Genomic DNA, 17,610 nt, shown 5'->3' with positions numbered 1-17,610 from the left:
ACAGAGAAGGAGTGTGTTCCTTCGCATAGTCGTGTGTATATATATACATATGTATAGGTTTTCTGGTTCATCCTTTTCCCTTTCTATTCTCATTGGTGAATAGTTCAATGTTCTTGTGGAAGACTACGTAAAAGTGCCAAGTTCCTTATATTTCTATCCAAGCCGTCAGAGGGCAAGGGTGTTTGTGAAGTTTTGCATGATACTTATCTTCCGAAAACGAGGTGACCATGTATTGCGGACACATGTGTGATGTGTGTGTGCGTGTGTGGTGTAAGCAATCCATTTGCACAGAAAGACAAGTGCCCAGTACACGTGCATACATGTGTCGACCATGTTGCTTAACCGACAAGCTCAGCTTGTCAGGGCCTTGTGGAAGGCGAATGTCTTGCTTATTATTCCCACGGTTGTTAAGATGGCCGATTAGCTCAGTTGGTTAGAGCGCCGTGCTAATAACGCGGATGTCATGGGTTCGAGCCCCATATTGGCCACGAAAGTTTTTGATGTTTTGCAATGCATTATTTCTCACAAATGGCCGTTTGTGTCTCTTTCCAGTATTTCCTGTTCTGAATGAGTTGGTGTTGAGACGCATATGAAGGCTTTTCCGGGATATAGCATATCTGATTTGCATTTCATTTTGAAACTTGAGCACCCAGTATAATAGACTAGCACAGAGAAGGAGTGTGTTCCTTCGCATAGTCGTGTGTATATATATACATATGTATAGGTTTTCTGGTTCATCCTTTTCCCTTTCTATTCTCATTGGTGAATAGTTCAATGTTCTTGTGGAAGACTACGTAAAAGTGCCAAGTTCCTTATATTTCTATCCAAGCCGTCAGAGGGCAAGGGTGTTTGTGAAGTTGATCTTCCGAAAACGAGGTGACCATGTATTGCGGACACATGTGTGATGTGTGTGTGCGTGTGTGGTGTAAGCAATCCATTTGCACAGAAAGACAAGTGCCCAGTACACGTGCATACATGTGTCGACCATGTTGCTTAACCGACAAGCTCAGCTTGTCAGGGCCTTGTGGAAGGCGAATGTCTTGCTTATTATTCCCACGGTTGTTAAGATGGCCGATTAGCTCAGTTGGTTAGAGCGCCGTGCTAATAACGCGGATGTCATGGGTTCGAGCCCCATATTGGCCACGAAAGTTTTTGATGTTTTGCAATGCATTATTTCTCACAAATGGCCGTTTGTGTCTCTTTCCAGTATTTCCTGTTCTGAATGAGTTGGTGTTGAGACGCATATGAAGGCTTTTCCGGGATATAGCATATCTGATTTGCATTTCATTTTGAAACTTGAGCACCCAGTATAATAGACTAGCACAGAGAAGGAGTGTGTTCCTTCGCATAGTCGTGTGTATATATATACATATGTATAGGTTTTCTGGTTCATCCTTTTCCCTTTCTATTCTCATTGGTGAATAGTTCAATGTTCTTGTGGAAGACTACGTAAAAGTGCCAAGTTCCTTATATTTCTATCCAAGCCGTCAGAGGGCAAGGGTGTTTGTGAAGTTTTGCATGATACTTATCTTCCGAAAACGAGGTGACCATGTATTGCGGACACATGTGTGATGTGTGTGTGCGTGTGTGGTGTAAGCAATCCATTTGCACAGAAAGACAAGTGCCCAGTACACGTGCATACATGTGTCGACCATGTTGCTTAACCGACAAGCTCAGCTTGTCAGGGCCTTGTGGAAGGCGAATGTCTTGCTTATTATTCCCATGGTTGTTAAGATGGCCGATTAGCTCAGTTGGTTAGAGCGCCGTGCTAATAACGCGGATGTCATGGGTTCGAGCCCCATATTGGCCACGAAAGTTTTTGATGTTTTGCAATGCATTATTTCTCACAAATGGCCGTTTGTGTCTCTTTCCAGTATTTCCTGTTCTGAATGAGTTGGTGTTGAGACGCATATGAAGGCTTTTCCGGGATATAGCATATCTGATTTGCATTTCATTTTGAAACTTGAGCACCCAGTATAATAGACTAGCACAGAGAAGGAGTGTGTTCCTTCGCATAGTCGTGTGTATATATATACATATGTATAGGTTTTCTGGTTCATCCTTTTCCCTTTCTATTCTCATTGGTGAATAGTTCAATGTTCTTGTGGAAGACTACGTAAAAGTGCCAAGTTCCTTATATTTCTATCCATGCCGTCAGAGGGCAAGGGTGTTTGTGAAGTTTTGCATGATAATTATCTTCCGAAAACGAGGTGACCATGTATTGCGGACACATGTGTGATGTGTGTGTGCGTGTGTGGTGTAAGCAATCCATTTGCACAGAAAGACAAGTGCCCAGTACACGTGCATACATGTGTCGACCATGTTGCTTAACCGACAAGCTCAGCTTGTCAGGGCCTTGTGGAAGGCGAATGTCTTGCTTATTATTCCCATGGTTGTTAAGATGGCCGATTAGCTCAGTTGGTTAGAGCGCCGTGCTAATAACGCGGATGTCATGGGTTCGAGCCCCATATTGGCCACGAAAGTTTTTGATGTTTTGCAATGCATTATTTCTCACAAATGGCCGTTTGTGTCTCTTTCCAGTATTTCCTGTTCTGAATGAGTTGGTGTTGAGACGTATATGAAGGCTTTTCCGGGATATAGCATATCTGATTTGCATTTCATTTTGAAACTTGAGCACCCAGTATAATAGACTAGCACAGAGAAGGAGTGTGTTCCTTCGCATAGTCGTGTGTATATATATACATATGTATAGGTTTTCTGGTTCATCCTTTTCCCTTTCTATTCTCATTGGTGAATAGTTCAATGTTCTTGTGGAAGACTACGTAAAAGTGCCAAGTTCCTTATATTTCTATCCAAGCCGTCAGAGGGCAAGGGTGTTTGTGAAGTTTTGCATGATAATTATCTTCCGAAAACGAGGTGACCATGTATTGCGGACACATGTGTGATGTGTGTGTGCGTGTGTGGTGTAAGCAATCCATTTGCACAGAAAGACAAGTGCCCAGTACACGTGCATACATGTGTCGACCATGTTGCTTAACCGACAAGCTCAGCTTGTCAGGGCCTTGTGGAAGGCGAATGTCTTGCTTATTATTCCCATGGTTGTTAAGATGGCCGATTAGCTCAGTTGGTTAGAGCGCCGTGCTAATAACGCGGATGTCATGGGTTCGAGCCCCATATTGGCCACGAAAGTTTTTGATGTTTTGCAATGCATTATTTCTCACAAATGGCCGTTTGTGTCTCTTTCCAGTATTTCCTGTTCTGAATGAGTTGGTGTTGAGACGCATATGAAGGCTTTTCCGGGATATAGCATATCTGATTTGCATTTCATTTTGAAACTTGAGCACCCAGTATAATAGACTAGCACAGAGAAGGAGTGTGTTCCTTCGCATAGTCGTGTGTATATATATACATATGTATAGGTTTTCTGGTTCATCCTTTTCCCTTTCTATTCTCATTGGTGAATAGTTCAATGTTCTTGTGGAAGACTACGTAAAAGTGCCAAGTTCCTTATATTTCTATCCAAGCCGTCAGAGGGCAAGGGTGTTTGTGAAGTTTTGCATGATACTTATCTTCCGAAAACGAGGTGACCATGTATTGCGGACACATGTGTGATGTGTGTGTGCGTGTGTGGTGTAAGCAATCCATTTGCACAGAAAGACAAGTGCCCAGTACACGTGCATACATGTGTCGACCATGTTGCTTAACCGACAAGCTCAGCTTGTCAGGGCCTTGTGGAAGGCGAATGTCTTGCTTATTATTTCCATGGTTGTTAAGATGGCCGATTAGCTCAGTTGGTTAGAGCGCCGTGTTAATAACGCGGATGTCATGGGTTCGAGCCCCATATTGGCCACGAAAGTTTTTGATGTTTTGCAATGCATTATTTCTCACAAATGGCCGTTTGTGTCTCTTTCCAGTATTTCCTGTTCTGAATGAGTTGGTGTTGAGACGCATATGAAGGCTTTTCCGGGATATAGCATATCTGATTTGCATTTCATTTTGAAACTTGAGCACCCAGTATAATAGACTAGCACAGAGAAGGAGTGTGTTCCTTCGCATAGTCGTGTGTATATATATACATATGTATAGGTTTTCTGGTTCATCCTTTTCCCTTTCTATTCTCATTGGTGAATAGTTCAATGTTCTTGTGGAAGACTACGTAAAAGTGCCAAGTTCCTTATATTTCTATCCAAGCCGTCAGAGGGCAAGGGTGTTTGTGAAGTTTTGCATGATACTTATCTTCCGAAAACGAGGTGACCATGTATTGCGGACACATGTGTGATGTGTGTGTGCGTGTGTGGTGTAAGCAATCCATTTGCACAGAAAGACAAGTGCCCAGTACACGTGCATACATGTGTCGACCATGTTGCTTAACCGACAAGCTCAGCTTGTCAGGGCCTTGTGGAAGGCGAATGTCTTGCTTATTATTCCCATGGTTGTTAAGATGGCCGATTAGCTCAGTTGGTTAGAGCGCCGTGCTAATAACGCGGATGTCATGGGTTCGAGCCCCATATTGGCCACGAAAGTTTTTGATGTTTTGCAATGCATTATTTCTCACAAATGGCCGTTTGTGTCTCTTTCCAGTATTTCCTGTTCTGAATGAGTTGGTGTTGAGACGCATATGAAGGCTTTTCCGGGATATAGCATATCTGATTTGCATTTCATTTTGAAACTTGAGCACCCAGTATAATAGACTAGCACAGAGAAGGAGTGTGTTCCTTCGCATAGTCGTGTGTATATATATACATATGTATAGGTTTTCTGGTTCATCCTTTTCCCTTTCTATTCTCATTGGTGAATAGTTCAATGTTCTTGTGGAAGACTACGTAAAAGTGCCAAGTTCCTTATATTTCTATCCAAGCCGTCAGAGGGCAAGGGTGTTTGTGAAGTTTTGCATGATACTTATCTTCCGAAAACGAGGTGACCATGTATTGCGGACACATGTGTGATGTGTGTGTGCGTGTGTGGTGTAAGCAATCCATTTGCACAGAAAGACAAGTGCCCAGTACACGTGCATACATGTGTCGACCATGTTGCTTAACCGACAAGCTCAGCTTGTCAGGGCCTTGTGGAAGGCGAATGTCTTGCTTATTATTCCCATGGTTGTTAAGATGGCCGATTAGCTCAGTTGGTTAGAGCGCCGTGCTAATAACGCGGATGTCATGGGTTCGAGCCCCATATTGGCCACGAAAGTTTTTGATGTTTTGCAATGCATTATTTCTCACAAATGGCCGTTTGTGTCTCTTTCCAGTATTTCCTGTTCTGAATGAGTTGGTGTTGAGACGCATATGAAGGCTTTTCCGGGATATAGCATATCTGATTTGCATTTCATTTTGAAACTTGAGCACCCAGTATAATAGACTAGCACAGAGAAGGAGTGTGTTCCTTCGCATAGTCGTGTGTATATATATACATATGTATAGGTTTTCTGGTTCATCCTTTTCCCTTTCTATTCTCATTGGTGAATAGTTCAATGTTCTTGTGGAAGACTACGTAAAAGTGCCAAGTTCCTTATATTTCTATCCAAGCCGTCAGAGGGCAAGGGTGTTTGTGAAGTTTTGCATGATACTTATCTTCCGAAAACGAGGTGACCATGTATTGCGGACACATGTGTGATGTGTGTGTGCGTGTGTGGTGTAAGCAATCCATTTGCACAGAAAGACAAGTGCCCAGTACACGTGCATACATGTGTCGACCATGTTGCTTAACCGACAAGCTCAGCTTGTCAGGCCCTTGTGGAAGGCGAATGTCTTGCTTATTATTCCCATGGTTGTTAAGATGGCCGATTAGCTCAGTTGGTTAGAGCGCCGTGCTAATAACGCGGATGTCATGGGTTCGAGCCCCATATTGGCCACGAAAGTTTTTGATGTTTTGCAATGCATTATTTCTCACAAATGGCCGTTTGTGTCTCTTTCCAGTATTTCCTGTTCTGAATGAGTTGGTGTTGAGACGCATATGAAGGCTTTTCCGGGATATAGCATATCTGATTTGCATTTCATTTTGAAACTTGAGCACCCAGTATAATAGACTAGCACAGAGAAGGAGTGTGTTCCTTCGCATAGTCGTGTGTATATATATACATATGTATAGGTTTTCTGGTTCATCCTTTTCCCTTTCTATTCTCATTGGTGAATAGTTCAATGTTCTTGTGGAAGACTACGTAAAAGTGCCAAGTTCCTTATATTTCTATCCAAGCCGTCAGAGGGCAAGGGTGTTTGTGAAGTTTTGCATGATACTTATCTTCCGAAAACGAGGTGACCATGTATTGCGGACACATGTGTGATGTGTGTGTGCGTGTGTGGTGTAAGCAGTCCATTTGCACAGAAAGACAAGTGCCCAGTACACGTGCATACATGTGTCGACCATGTTGCTTAACCGACAAGCTCAGCTTGTCAGGCCCTTGTGGAAGGCGAATGTCTTGCTTATTATTCCCATGGTTGTTAAGATGGCCGATTAGCTCAGTTGGTTAGAGCGCCGTGCTAATAACGCGGATGTCATGGGTTCGAGCCCCATATTGGCCACGAAAGTTTTTGATGTTTTGCAATGCATTATTTCTCACAAATGGCCGTTTGTGTCTCTTTCCAGTATTTCCTGTTCTGAATGAGTTGGTGTTGAGACGCATATGAAGGCTTTTCCGGGATATAGCATATCTGATTTGCATTTCATTTTGAAACTTGAGCACCCAGTATAATAGACTAGCACAGAGAAGGAGTGTGTTCCTTCGCATAGTCGTGTGTATATATATACATATGTATAGGTTTTCTGGTTCATCCTTTTCCCTTTCTATTCTCATTGGTGAATAGTTCAATGTTCTTGTGGAAGACTACGTAAAAGTGCCAAGTTCCTTATATTTCTATCCAAGCCGTCAGAGGGCAAGGGTGTTTGTGAAGTTGATCTTCCGAAAACGAGGTGACCATGTATTGCGGACACATGTGTGATGTGTGTGTGCGTGTGTGGTGTAAGCAATCCATTTGCACAGAAAGACAAGTGCCCAGTACACGTGCATACATGTGTCGACCATGTTGCTTAACCGACAAGCTCAGCTTGTCAGGCCCTTGTGGAAGGCGAATGTCTTGCTTATTATTCCCATGGTTGTTAAGATGGCCGATTAGCTCAGTTGGTTAGAGCGCCGTGCTAATAACGCGGATGTCATGGGTTCGAGCCCCATATTGGCCACGAAAGTTTTTGATGTTTTGCAATGCATTATTTCTCACAAATGGCCGTTTGTGTCTCTTTCCAGTATTTCCTGTTCTGAATGAGTTGGTGTTGAGACGCATATGAAGGCTTTTCCGGGATATAGCATATCTGATTTGCATTTCATTTTGAAACTTGAGCACCCAGTATAATAGACTAGCACAGAGAAGGAGTGTGTTCCTTCGCATAGTCGTGTGTATATATATACATATGTATAGGTTTTCTGGTTCATCCTTTTCCCTTTCTATTCTCATTGGTGAATAGTTCAATGTTCTTGTGGAAGACTACGTAAAAGTGCCAAGTTCCTTATATTTCTATCCAAGCCGTCAGAGGGCAAGGGTGTTTGTGAAGTTTTGCATGATACTTATCTTCCGAAAACGAGGTGACCATGTATTGCGGACACATGTGTGATGTGTGTGTGCGTGTGTGGTGTAAGCAGTCCATTTGCACAGAAAGACAAGTGCCCAGTACACGTGCATACATGTGTCGACCATGTTGCTTAACCGACAAGCTCAGCTTGTCAGGCCCTTGTGGAAGGCGAATGTCTTGCTTATTATTCCCATGGTTGTTAAGATGGCCGATTAGCTCAGTTGGTTAGAGCGCCGTGCTAATAACGCGGATGTCATGGGTTCGAGCCCCATATTGGCCACGAAAGTTTTTGATGTTTTGCAATGCATTATTTCTCACAAATGGCCGTTTGTGTCTCTTTCCAGTATTTCCTGTTCTGAATGAGTTGGTGTTGAGACGCATATGAAGGCTTTTCCGGGATATAGCATATCTGATTTGCATTTCATTTTGAAACTTGAGCACCCAGTATAATAGACTAGCACAGAGAAGGAGTGTGTTCCTTCGCATAGTCGTGTGTATATATATACATATGTATAGGTTTTCTGGTTCATCCTTTTCCCTTTCTATTCTCATTGGTGAATAGTTCAATGTTCTTGTGGAAGACTACGTAAAAGTGCCAAGTTCCTTATATTTCTATCCAAGCCGTCAGAGGGCAAGGGTGTTTGTGAAGTTGATCTTCCGAAAACGAGGTGACCATGTATTGCGGACACATGTGTGATGTGTGTGTGCGTGTGTGGTGTAAGCAATCCATTTGCACAGAAAGACAAGTGCCCAGTACACGTGCATACATGTGTCGACCATGTTGCTTAACCGACAAGCTCAGCTTGTCAGGGCCTTGTGGAAGGCGAATGTCTTGCTTATTTATTCCCATGGTTGTTAAGATGGCCGATTAGCTCAGTTGGTTAGAGCGCCGTGCTAATAACGCGGATGTCATGGGTTCGAGCCCCATATTGGCCACGAAAGTTTTTGATGTTTTGCAATGCATTATTTCTCACAAATGGCCGTTTGTGTCTCTTTCCAGTATTTCCTGTTCTGAATGAGTTGGTGTTGAGACGCATATGAAGGCTTTTCCGGGATATAGCATATCTGATTTGCATTTCATTTTGAAACTTGAGCACCCAGTATAATAGACTAGCACAGAGAAGAAGTGTGTTCCTTCGCATAGTCGTGTGTATATATATACATATGTATAGGTTTTCTGGTTCATCCTTTTCCCTTTCTATTCTCATTGGTGAATAGTTCAATGTTCTTGTGGAAGACTACGTAAAAGTGCCAAGTTCCTTATATTTCTATCCAAGCCGTCAGAGGGCAAGGGTGTTTGTGAAGTTTTGCATGATACTTATCTTCCGAAAACGAGGTGACCATGTATTGCGGACACATGTGTGATGTGTGTGTGCGTGTGTGGTGTAAGCAATCCATTTGCACAGAAAGACAAGTGCCCAGTACACATGCATACATGTGTCGACCATGTTGCTTAACCGACAAGCTCAGCTTGTCAGGCCCTTGTGGAAGGCGAATGTCTTGCTTATTATTCCCATGGTTGTTAAGATGGCCGATTAGCTCAGTTGGTTAGAGCGCCGTGCTAATAACGCGGATGTCATGGGTTCGAGCCCCATATTGGCCACGAAAGTTTTTGATGTTTTGCAATGCATTATTTCTCACAAATGGCCGTTTGTGTCTCTTTCCAGTATTTCCTGTTCTGAATGAGTTGGTGTTGAGACGCATATGAAGGCTTTTCCGGGATATAGCATATCTGATTTGCATTTCATTTTGAAACTTGAGCACCCAGTATAATAGACTAGCACAGAGAAGGAGTGTGTTCCTTCGCATAGTCGTGTGTATATATATACATATGTATAGGTTTTCTGGTTCATCCTTTTCCCTTTCTATTCTCATTGGTGAATAGTTCAATGTTCTTGTGGAAGACTACGTAAAAGTGCCAAGTTCCTTATATTTCTATCCAAGCCGTCAGAGGGCAAGGGTGTTTGTGAAGTTTTGCATGATACTTATCTTCCGAAAACGAGGTGACCATGTATTGCGGACACATGTGTGATGTGTGTGTGCGTGTGTGGTGTAAGCAATCCATTTGCACAGAAAGACAAGTGCCCAGTACACATGCATACATGTGTCGACCATGTTGCTTAACCGACAAGCTCAGCTTGTCAGGGCCTTGTGGAAGGCGAATGTCTTGCTTATTATTCCCATGGTTGTTAAGATGGCCGATTAGCTCAGTTGGTTAGAGCGCCGTGCTAATAACGCGGATGTCATGGGTTCGAGCCCCATATTGGCCACGAAAGTTTTTGATGTTTTGCAATGCATTATTTCTCACAAATGGCCGTTTGTGTCTCTTTCCAGTATTTCCTGTTCTGAATGAGTTGGTGTTGAGACGCATATGAAGGCTTTTCCGGGATATAGCATATCTGATTTGCATTTCATTTTGAAACTTGAGCACCCAGTATAATAGACTAGCACAGAGAAGGAGTGTGTTCCTTCGCATAGTCGTGTGTATATATATACATATGTATAGGTTTTCTGGTTCATCCTTTTCCCTTTCTATTCTCATTGGTGAATAGTTCAATGTTCTTGTGGAAGACTACGTAAAAGTGCCAAGTTCCTTATATTTCTATCCAAGCCGTCAGAGGGCAAGGGTGTTTGTGAAGTTTTGCATGATACTTATCTTCCGAAAACGAGGTGACCATGTATTGCGGACACATGTGTGATGTGTGTGTGCGTGTGTGGTGTAAGCAATCCATTTGCACAGAAAGACAAGTGCCCAGTACACGTGCATACATGTGTCGACCATGTTGCTTAACCGACAAGCTCAGCTTGTCAGGGCCTTGTGGAAGGCGAATGTCTTGCTTATTATTCCCATGGTTGTTAAGATGGCCGATTAGCTCAGTTGGTTAGAGCGCCGTGCTAATAACGCGGATGTCATGGGTTCGAGCCCCATATTGGCCACGAAAGTTTTTGATGTTTTGCAATGCATTATTTCTCACAAATGGCCGTTTGTGTCTCTTTCCAGTATTTCCTGTTCTGAATGAGTTGGTGTTGAGACGCATATGAAGGCTTTTCCGGGATATAGCATATCTGATTTGCATTTCATTTTGAAACTTGAGCACCCAGTATAATAGACTAGCACAGAGAAGGAGTGTGTTCCTTCGCATAGTCGTGTGTATATATATACATATGTATAGGTTTTCTGGTTCATCCTTTTCCCTTTCTATTCTCATTGGTGAATAGTTCAATGTTCTTGTGGAAGACTACGTAAAAGTGCCAAGTTCCTTATATTTCTATCCAAGCCGTCAGAGGGCAAGGGTGTTTGTGAAGTTTTGCATGATACTTATCTTCCGAAAACGAGGTGACCATGTATTGCGGACACATGTGTGATGTGTGTGTGCGTGTGTGGTGTAAGCAATCCATTTGCACAGAAAGACAAGTGCCCAGTACACGTGCATACATGTGTCGACCATGTTGCTTAACCGACAAGCTCAGCTTGTCAGGCCCTTGTGGAAGGCGAATGTCTTGCTTATTATTCCCATGGTTGTTAAGATGGCCGATTAGCTCAGTTGGTTAGAGCGCCGTGCTAATAACGCGGATGTCATGGGTTCGAGCCCCATATTGGCCACGAAAGTTTTTGATGTTTTGCAATGCATTATTTCTCACAAATGGCCGTTTGTGTCTCTTTCCAGTATTTCCTGTTCTGAATGAGTTGGTGTTGAGACGCATATGAAGGCTTTTCCGGGATATAGCATATCTGATTTGCATTTCATTTTGAAACTTGAGCACCCAGTATAATAGACTAGCACAGAGAAGGAGTGTGTTCCTTCGCATAGTCGTGTGTATATATATACATATGTATAGGTTTTCTGGTTCATCCTTTTCCCTTTCTATTCTCATTGGTGAATAGTTCAATGTTCTTGTGGAAGACTACGTAAAAGTGCCAAGTTCCTTATATTTCTATCCAAGCCGTCAGAGGGCAAGGGTGTTTGTGAAGTTGATCTTCCGAAAAAGAGGTGACCATGTATTGCGGACACATGTGTGATGTGTGTGTGCGTGTGTGGTGTAAGCAATCCATTTGCACAGAAAGACAAGTGCCCAGTACACGTGCATACATGTGTCGACCATGTTGCTTAACCGACAAGCTCAGCTTGTCAGGGCCTTGTGGAAGGCGAATGTCTTGCTTATTATTCCCATGGTTGTTAAGATGGCCGATTAGCTCAGTTGGTTAGAGCGCCGTGCTAATAACGCGGATGTCATGGGTTCGAGCCCCATATTGGCCACGAAAGTTTTTGATGTTTTGCAATGCATTATTTCTCACAAATGGCCGTTTGTGTCTCTTTCCAGTATTTCCTGTTCTGAATGAGTTGGTGTTGAGACGCATATGAAGGCTTTTCCGGGATATAGCATATCTGATTTGCATTTCATTTTGAAACTTGAGCACCCAGTATAATAGACTAGCACAGAGAAGGAGTGTGTTCCTTCGCATAGTCGTGTGTATATATATACATATGTATAGGTTTTCTGGTTCATCCTTTTCCCTTTCTATTCTCATTGGTGAATAGTTCAATGTTCTTGTGGAAGACTACGTAAAAGTGCCAAGTTCCTTATATTTCTATCCAAGCCGTCAGAGGGCAAGGGTGTTTGTGAAGTTTTGCATGATACTTATCTTCCGAAAACGAGGTGACCATGTATTGCGGACACATGTGTGATGTGTGTGTGCGTGTGTGGTGTAAGCAATCCATTTGCACAGAAAGACAAGTGCCCAGTACACGTGCATACATGTGTCGACCATGTTGCTTAACCGACAAGCTCAGCTTGTCAGGGCCTTGTGGAAGGCGAATGTCTTGCTTATTATTCCCATGGTTGTTAAGATGGCCGATTAGCTCAGTTGGTTAGAGCGCCGTGCTAATAACGCGGATGTCATGGGTTCGAGCCCCATATTGGCCACGAAAGTTTTTGATGTTTTGCAATGCATTATTTCTCACAAATGGCCGTTTGTGTCTCTTTCCAGTATTTCCTGTTCTGAATGAGTTGGTGTTGAGACGCATATGAAGGCTTTTCCGGGATATAGCATATCTGATTTGCATTTCATTTTGAAACTTGAGCACCCAGTATAATAGACTAGCACAGAGAAGGAGTGTGTTCCTTCGCATAGTCGTGTGTATATATATACATATGTATAGGTTTTCTGGTTCATCCTTTTCCCTTTCTATTCTCATTGGTGAATAGTTCAATGTTCTTGTGGAAGACTACGTAAAAGTGCCAAGTTCCTTATATTTCTATCCAAGCCGTCAGAGGGCAAGGGTGTTTGTGAAGTTTTGCATGATACTTATCTTCCGAAAACGAGGTGACCATGTATTGCGGACACATGTGTGATGTGTGTGTGCGTGTGTGGTGTAAGCAATCCATTTGCACAGAAAGACAAGTGCCCAGTACACGTGCATACATGTGTCGACCATGTTGCTTAACCGACAAGCTCAGCTTGTCAGGGCCTTGTGGAAGGCGAATGTCTTGCTTATTATTCCCATGGTTGTTAAGATGGCCGATTAGCTCAGTTGGTTAGAGCGCCGTGCTAATAACGCGGATGTCATGGGTTCGAGCCCCATATTGGCCACGAAAGTTTTTGATGTTTTGCAATGCATTATTTCTCACAAATGGCCGTTTGTGTCTCTTTCCAGTATTTCCTGTTCTGAATGAGTTGGTGTTGAGACGCATATGAAGGCTTTTCCGGGATATAGCATATCTGATTTGCATTTCATTTTGAAACTTGAGCACCCAGTATAATAGACTAGCACAGAGAAGGAGTGTGTTCCTTCGCATAGTCGTGTGTATATATATACATATGTATAGGTTTTCTGGTTCATCCTTTTCCCTTTCTATTCTCATTGGTGAATAGTTCAATGTTCTTGTGGAAGACTACGTAAAAGTGCCAAGTTCCTTATATTTCTATCCAAGCCGTCAGAGGGCAAGGGTGTTTGTGAAGTTGATCTTCCGAAAAAGAGGTGACCATGTATTGCGGACACATGTGTGATGTGTGTGTGCGTGTGTGGTGTAAGCAATCCATTTGCACAGAAAGACAAGTGCCCAGTACACGTGCATACATGTGTCGACCATGTTGCTTAACCGACAAGCTCAGCTTGTCAGGGCCTTGTGGAAGGCGAATGTCTTGCTTATTATTCCCACGGTTGTTAAGATGGCCGATTAGCTCAGTTGGTTAGAGCGCCGTGCTAATAACGCGGATGTCATGGGTTCGAGCCCCATATTGGCCACGAAAGTTTTTGATGTTTTGCAATGCATTATTTCTCACAAATGGCCGTTTGTGTCTCTTTCCAGTATTTCCTGTTCTGAATGAGTTGGTGTTGAGACGCATATGAAGGCTTTTCCGGGATATAGCATATCTGATTTGCATTTCATTTTGAAACTTGAGCACCCAGTATAATAGACTAGCACAGAGAAGGAGTGTGTTCCTTCGCATAGTCGTGTGTATATATATACATGTGTATAGGTTTTCTGGTTCATCCTTTTCCCTTTCTATTCTCATTGGTGAATAGTTCAATGTTCTTGTGGAAGACTACGTAAAAGTGCCAAGTTCCTTATATTTCTATCCAAGCCGTCAGAGGGCAAGGGTGTTTGTGAAGTTTTGCATGATACTTATCTTCCGAAAACGAGGTGACCATGTATTGCGGACACATGTGTGATGTGTGTGTGCGTGTGTGGTGTAAGCAATCCATTTGCACAGAAAGACAAGTGCCCAGTACACGTGCATACATGTGTCGACCATGTTGCTTAACCGACAAGCTCAGCTTGTCAGGGCCTTGTGGAAGGCGAATGTCTTGCTTATTATTCCCATGGTTGTTAAGATGGCCGATTAGCTCAGTTGGTTAGAGCGCCGTGCTAATAACGCGGATGTCATGGGTTCGAGCCCCATATTGGCCACGAAAGTTTTTGATGTTTTGCAATGCATTATTTCTCACAAATGGCCGTTTGTGTCTCTTTCCAGTATTTCCTGTTCTGAATGAGTTGGTGTTGAGACGCATATGAAGGCTTTTCCGGGATATAGCATATCTGATTTGCATTTCATTTTGAAACTTGAGCACCCAGTATAATAGACTAGCACAGAGAAGGAGTGTGTTCCTTCGCATAGTCGTGTGTATATATATACATATGTATAGGTTTTCTGGTTCATCCTTTTCCCTTTCTATTCTCATTGGTGAATAGTTCAATGTTCTTGTGGAAGACTACGTAAAAGTGCCAAGTTCCTTATATTTCTATCCAAGCCGTCAGAGGGCAAGGGTGTTTGTGAAGTTGATCTTCCGAAAACGAGGTGACCATGTATTGCGGACACATGTGTGATGTGTGTGTGCGTGTGTGGTGTAAGCAATCCATTTGCACAGAAAGACAAGTGCCCAGTACACATGCATACATGTGTCGACCATGTTGCTTAACCGACAAGCTCAGCTTGTCAGGGCCTTGTGGAAGGCGAATGTCTTGCTTATTATTCCCATGGTTGTTAAGATGGCCGATTAGCTCAGTTGGTTAGAGCGCCGTGCTAATAACGCGGATGTCATGGGTTCGAGCCCCATATTGGCCACGAAAGTTTTTGATGTTTTGCAATGCATTATTTCTCACAAATGGCCGTTTGTGTCTCTTTCCAGTATTTCCTGTTCTGAATGAGTTGGTGTTGAGACGCATATGAAGGCTTTTCCGGGATATAGCATATCTGATTTGCATTTCATTTTGAAACTTGAGCACCCAGTATAATAGACTAGCACAGAGAAGGAGTGTGTTCCTTCGCATAGTCGTGTGTATATATATACATATGTATAGGTTTTCTGGTTCATCCTTTTCCCTTTCTATTCTCATTGGTGAATAGTTCAATGTTCTTGTGGAAGACTACGTAAAAGTGCCAAGTTCCTTATATTTCTATCCAAGCCGTCAGAGGGCAAGGGTGTTTGTGAAGTTGATCTTCCGAAAACGAGGTGACCATGTATTGCGGACACATGTGTGATGTGTGTGTGCGTGTGTGGTGTAAGCAATCCATTTGCACAGAAAGACAAGTGCCCAGTACACGTGCATACATGTGTCGACCATGTTGCTTAACCGACAAGCTCAGCTTGTCAGGGCCTTGTGGAAGGCGAATGTCTTGCTTATTATTCCCATGGTTGTTAGGATGGCCGATTAGCTCAGTTGGTTAGAGCGCCGTGCTAATAACGCGGATGTCATGGGTTCGAGCCCCATATTGGCCACGAAAGTTTTTGATGTTTTGCAATGCATTATTTCTCACAAATGGCCGTTTGTGTCTCTTTCCAGTATTTCCTGTTCTGAATGAGTTGGTGTTGAGACGCATATGAAGGCTTTTCCGGGATATAGCATATCTGATTTGCATTTCATTTTGAAACTTGAGCACCCAGTATAATAGACTAGCACAGAGAAGGAGTGTGTTCCTTCGCATAGTCGTGTGTATATATATACATATGTATAGGTTTTCTGGTTCATCCTTTTCCCTTTCTATTCTCATTGGTGAATAGTTCAATGTTCTTGTGGAAGACTACGTAAAAGTGCCAAGTTCCTTATATTTCTATCCAAGCCGTCAGAGGGCAAGGGTGTTTGTGAAGTTTTGCATGATACTTATCTTCCGAAAACGAGGTGACCATGTATTGCGGACACATGTGTGATGTGTGTGTGCGTGTGTGGTGTAAGCAATCCATTTGCACAGAAAGACAAGTGCCCAGTACACGTGCATACATGTGTCGACCATGTTGCTTAACCGACAAGCTCAGCTTGTCAGGGCCTTGTGGAAGGCGAATGTCTTGCTTATTATTCCCATGGTTGTTAAGATGGCCGATTAGCTCAGTTGGTTAGAGCGCCGTGCTAATAACGCGGATGTCATGGGTTCGAGCCCCATATTGGCCACGAAAGTTTTTGATGTTTTGCAATGCATTATTTCTCACAAATGGCCGTTTGTGTCTCTTTCCAGTATTTCCTGTTCTGAATGAGTTGGTGTTGAGACGCATATGAAGGCTTTTCCGGGATATAGCATATCTGATTTGCATTTCATTTTGAAACTTGAGCACCCAGTATAATAGACTAGCACAGAGAAGGAGTGTGTTCCTTCGCATAGTCGTGTGTATATATATACATATGTATAGGTTTTCTGGTTCATCCTTTTCCCTTTCTATTCTCATTGGTGAATAGTTCAATGTTCTTGTGGAAGACTACGTAAAAGTGCCAAGTTCCTTATATTTCTATCCAAGCCGTCAGAGGGCAAGGGTGTTTGTGAAGTTTTGCATGATACTTATCTTCCGAAAACGAGGTGACCATGTATTGCGGACACATGTGTGATGTGTGTGTGCGTGTGTGGTGTAAGCAATCCATTTGCACAGAAAGACAAGTGCCCAGTACACGTGCATACATGTGTCGACCATGTTGCTTAACCGACAAGCTCAGCTTGTCAGGGCCTTGTGGAAGGCGAATGTCTTGCTTATTATTCCCATGGTTGTTAAGATGGCCGATTAGCTCAGTTGGTTAGAGCGCCGTGCTAATAACGCGGATGTCATGGGTTCGAGCCCCATATTGGCCACGAAAGTTTTTGATGTTTTGCAATGCATTATTTCTCACAAATGGCCGTTTGTGTCTCTTTCCAGTATTTCCTGTTCTGAATGAGTTGGTGTTGAGACGCATATGAAGGCTTTTCCGGGATATAGCATATCTGATTTGCATTTCATTTTGAAACTTGAGCACCCAGTATAATAGACTAGCACAGAGAAGGAGTGTGTTCCTTCGCATAGTCGTGTGTATATATATACATATGTATAGGTTTTCTGGTTCATCCTTTTCCCTTTCTATTCTCATTGGTGAATAGTTCAATGTTCTTGTGGAAGACTACGTAAAAGTGCCAAGTTCCTTATATTTCTATCCAAGCCGTCAGAGGGCAAGGGTGTTTGTGAAGTTGATCTTCCGAAAACGAGGTGACCATGTATTGCGGACACATGTGTGATGTGTGTGTGCGTGTGTGGTGTAAGCAATCCATTTGCACAGAAAGACAAGTGCCCAGTACACGTGCATACATGTGTCGACCATGTTGCTTAACCGACAAGCTCAGCTTGTCAG

At 42.9% G+C, this 17,610-nt stretch overlaps 26 non-coding genes across 26 annotated transcripts; all 26 read left to right on the top strand.

The window, feature by feature from the left end:
- The first annotated feature begins 414 nt into the window (after window positions 1-414).
- On the top strand, window positions 415-488 carry Trnai-aau (transfer RNA isoleucine (anticodon AAU)). Its single transcript has one exon. It is a non-coding gene; the product is annotated as a tRNA-Ile (tRNA).
- Window positions 489-1,069: 581 nt separating this feature from the next.
- Trnai-aau (transfer RNA isoleucine (anticodon AAU)) lies at window positions 1,070-1,143 on the top strand. The gene has a single exon. It is a non-coding gene; the product is annotated as a tRNA-Ile (tRNA).
- A 593-nt stretch (window positions 1,144-1,736) lies between these two features.
- On the top strand, window positions 1,737-1,810 carry Trnai-aau (transfer RNA isoleucine (anticodon AAU)). Its single transcript has one exon. It is a non-coding gene; the product is annotated as a tRNA-Ile (tRNA).
- Window positions 1,811-2,403: 593 nt separating this feature from the next.
- Trnai-aau (transfer RNA isoleucine (anticodon AAU)) lies at window positions 2,404-2,477 on the top strand. Its single transcript has one exon. It is a non-coding gene; the product is annotated as a tRNA-Ile (tRNA).
- Window positions 2,478-3,070: 593 nt separating this feature from the next.
- On the top strand, window positions 3,071-3,144 carry Trnai-aau (transfer RNA isoleucine (anticodon AAU)). Its single transcript has one exon. It is a non-coding gene; the product is annotated as a tRNA-Ile (tRNA).
- A 593-nt stretch (window positions 3,145-3,737) lies between these two features.
- Window positions 3,738-3,811, top strand: Trnai-aau (transfer RNA isoleucine (anticodon AAU)). The gene has a single exon. It is a non-coding gene; the product is annotated as a tRNA-Ile (tRNA).
- Window positions 3,812-4,404: 593 nt separating this feature from the next.
- Trnai-aau (transfer RNA isoleucine (anticodon AAU)) lies at window positions 4,405-4,478 on the top strand. Its single transcript has one exon. It is a non-coding gene; the product is annotated as a tRNA-Ile (tRNA).
- Window positions 4,479-5,071: 593 nt separating this feature from the next.
- Window positions 5,072-5,145, top strand: Trnai-aau (transfer RNA isoleucine (anticodon AAU)). The gene has a single exon. It is a non-coding gene; the product is annotated as a tRNA-Ile (tRNA).
- Window positions 5,146-5,738: 593 nt separating this feature from the next.
- Trnai-aau (transfer RNA isoleucine (anticodon AAU)) lies at window positions 5,739-5,812 on the top strand. Its single transcript has one exon. It is a non-coding gene; the product is annotated as a tRNA-Ile (tRNA).
- A 593-nt stretch (window positions 5,813-6,405) lies between these two features.
- Trnai-aau (transfer RNA isoleucine (anticodon AAU)) lies at window positions 6,406-6,479 on the top strand. Its single transcript has one exon. It is a non-coding gene; the product is annotated as a tRNA-Ile (tRNA).
- A 581-nt stretch (window positions 6,480-7,060) lies between these two features.
- On the top strand, window positions 7,061-7,134 carry Trnai-aau (transfer RNA isoleucine (anticodon AAU)). The gene has a single exon. It is a non-coding gene; the product is annotated as a tRNA-Ile (tRNA).
- Window positions 7,135-7,727: 593 nt separating this feature from the next.
- Trnai-aau (transfer RNA isoleucine (anticodon AAU)) lies at window positions 7,728-7,801 on the top strand. The gene has a single exon. It is a non-coding gene; the product is annotated as a tRNA-Ile (tRNA).
- Window positions 7,802-8,383: 582 nt separating this feature from the next.
- On the top strand, window positions 8,384-8,457 carry Trnai-aau (transfer RNA isoleucine (anticodon AAU)). The gene has a single exon. It is a non-coding gene; the product is annotated as a tRNA-Ile (tRNA).
- Window positions 8,458-9,050: 593 nt separating this feature from the next.
- Window positions 9,051-9,124, top strand: Trnai-aau (transfer RNA isoleucine (anticodon AAU)). The gene has a single exon. It is a non-coding gene; the product is annotated as a tRNA-Ile (tRNA).
- A 593-nt stretch (window positions 9,125-9,717) lies between these two features.
- On the top strand, window positions 9,718-9,791 carry Trnai-aau (transfer RNA isoleucine (anticodon AAU)). Its single transcript has one exon. It is a non-coding gene; the product is annotated as a tRNA-Ile (tRNA).
- A 593-nt stretch (window positions 9,792-10,384) lies between these two features.
- Trnai-aau (transfer RNA isoleucine (anticodon AAU)) lies at window positions 10,385-10,458 on the top strand. The gene has a single exon. It is a non-coding gene; the product is annotated as a tRNA-Ile (tRNA).
- A 593-nt stretch (window positions 10,459-11,051) lies between these two features.
- Trnai-aau (transfer RNA isoleucine (anticodon AAU)) lies at window positions 11,052-11,125 on the top strand. Its single transcript has one exon. It is a non-coding gene; the product is annotated as a tRNA-Ile (tRNA).
- Window positions 11,126-11,706: 581 nt separating this feature from the next.
- Trnai-aau (transfer RNA isoleucine (anticodon AAU)) lies at window positions 11,707-11,780 on the top strand. Its single transcript has one exon. It is a non-coding gene; the product is annotated as a tRNA-Ile (tRNA).
- Window positions 11,781-12,373: 593 nt separating this feature from the next.
- On the top strand, window positions 12,374-12,447 carry Trnai-aau (transfer RNA isoleucine (anticodon AAU)). The gene has a single exon. It is a non-coding gene; the product is annotated as a tRNA-Ile (tRNA).
- A 593-nt stretch (window positions 12,448-13,040) lies between these two features.
- On the top strand, window positions 13,041-13,114 carry Trnai-aau (transfer RNA isoleucine (anticodon AAU)). The gene has a single exon. It is a non-coding gene; the product is annotated as a tRNA-Ile (tRNA).
- Window positions 13,115-13,695: 581 nt separating this feature from the next.
- On the top strand, window positions 13,696-13,769 carry Trnai-aau (transfer RNA isoleucine (anticodon AAU)). Its single transcript has one exon. It is a non-coding gene; the product is annotated as a tRNA-Ile (tRNA).
- Window positions 13,770-14,362: 593 nt separating this feature from the next.
- Trnai-aau (transfer RNA isoleucine (anticodon AAU)) lies at window positions 14,363-14,436 on the top strand. Its single transcript has one exon. It is a non-coding gene; the product is annotated as a tRNA-Ile (tRNA).
- A 581-nt stretch (window positions 14,437-15,017) lies between these two features.
- Trnai-aau (transfer RNA isoleucine (anticodon AAU)) lies at window positions 15,018-15,091 on the top strand. The gene has a single exon. It is a non-coding gene; the product is annotated as a tRNA-Ile (tRNA).
- Window positions 15,092-15,672: 581 nt separating this feature from the next.
- Trnai-aau (transfer RNA isoleucine (anticodon AAU)) lies at window positions 15,673-15,746 on the top strand. The gene has a single exon. It is a non-coding gene; the product is annotated as a tRNA-Ile (tRNA).
- Window positions 15,747-16,339: 593 nt separating this feature from the next.
- Window positions 16,340-16,413, top strand: Trnai-aau (transfer RNA isoleucine (anticodon AAU)). Its single transcript has one exon. It is a non-coding gene; the product is annotated as a tRNA-Ile (tRNA).
- A 593-nt stretch (window positions 16,414-17,006) lies between these two features.
- Window positions 17,007-17,080, top strand: Trnai-aau (transfer RNA isoleucine (anticodon AAU)). Its single transcript has one exon. It is a non-coding gene; the product is annotated as a tRNA-Ile (tRNA).
- The last annotated feature ends 530 nt before the right edge of the window (window positions 17,081-17,610 follow it).

Source organism: Haliotis asinina, chromosome 1 (genome assembly GCF_037392515.1).
Source record: "Haliotis asinina isolate JCU_RB_2024 chromosome 1, JCU_Hal_asi_v2, whole genome shotgun sequence".
NCBI lineage: Eukaryota > Metazoa > Mollusca > Gastropoda > Lepetellida > Haliotidae > Haliotis > Haliotis asinina.
Note: the sequence above shows the minus strand (reverse complement) of the source record. Positions and strands in the feature narration are given on the sequence as shown.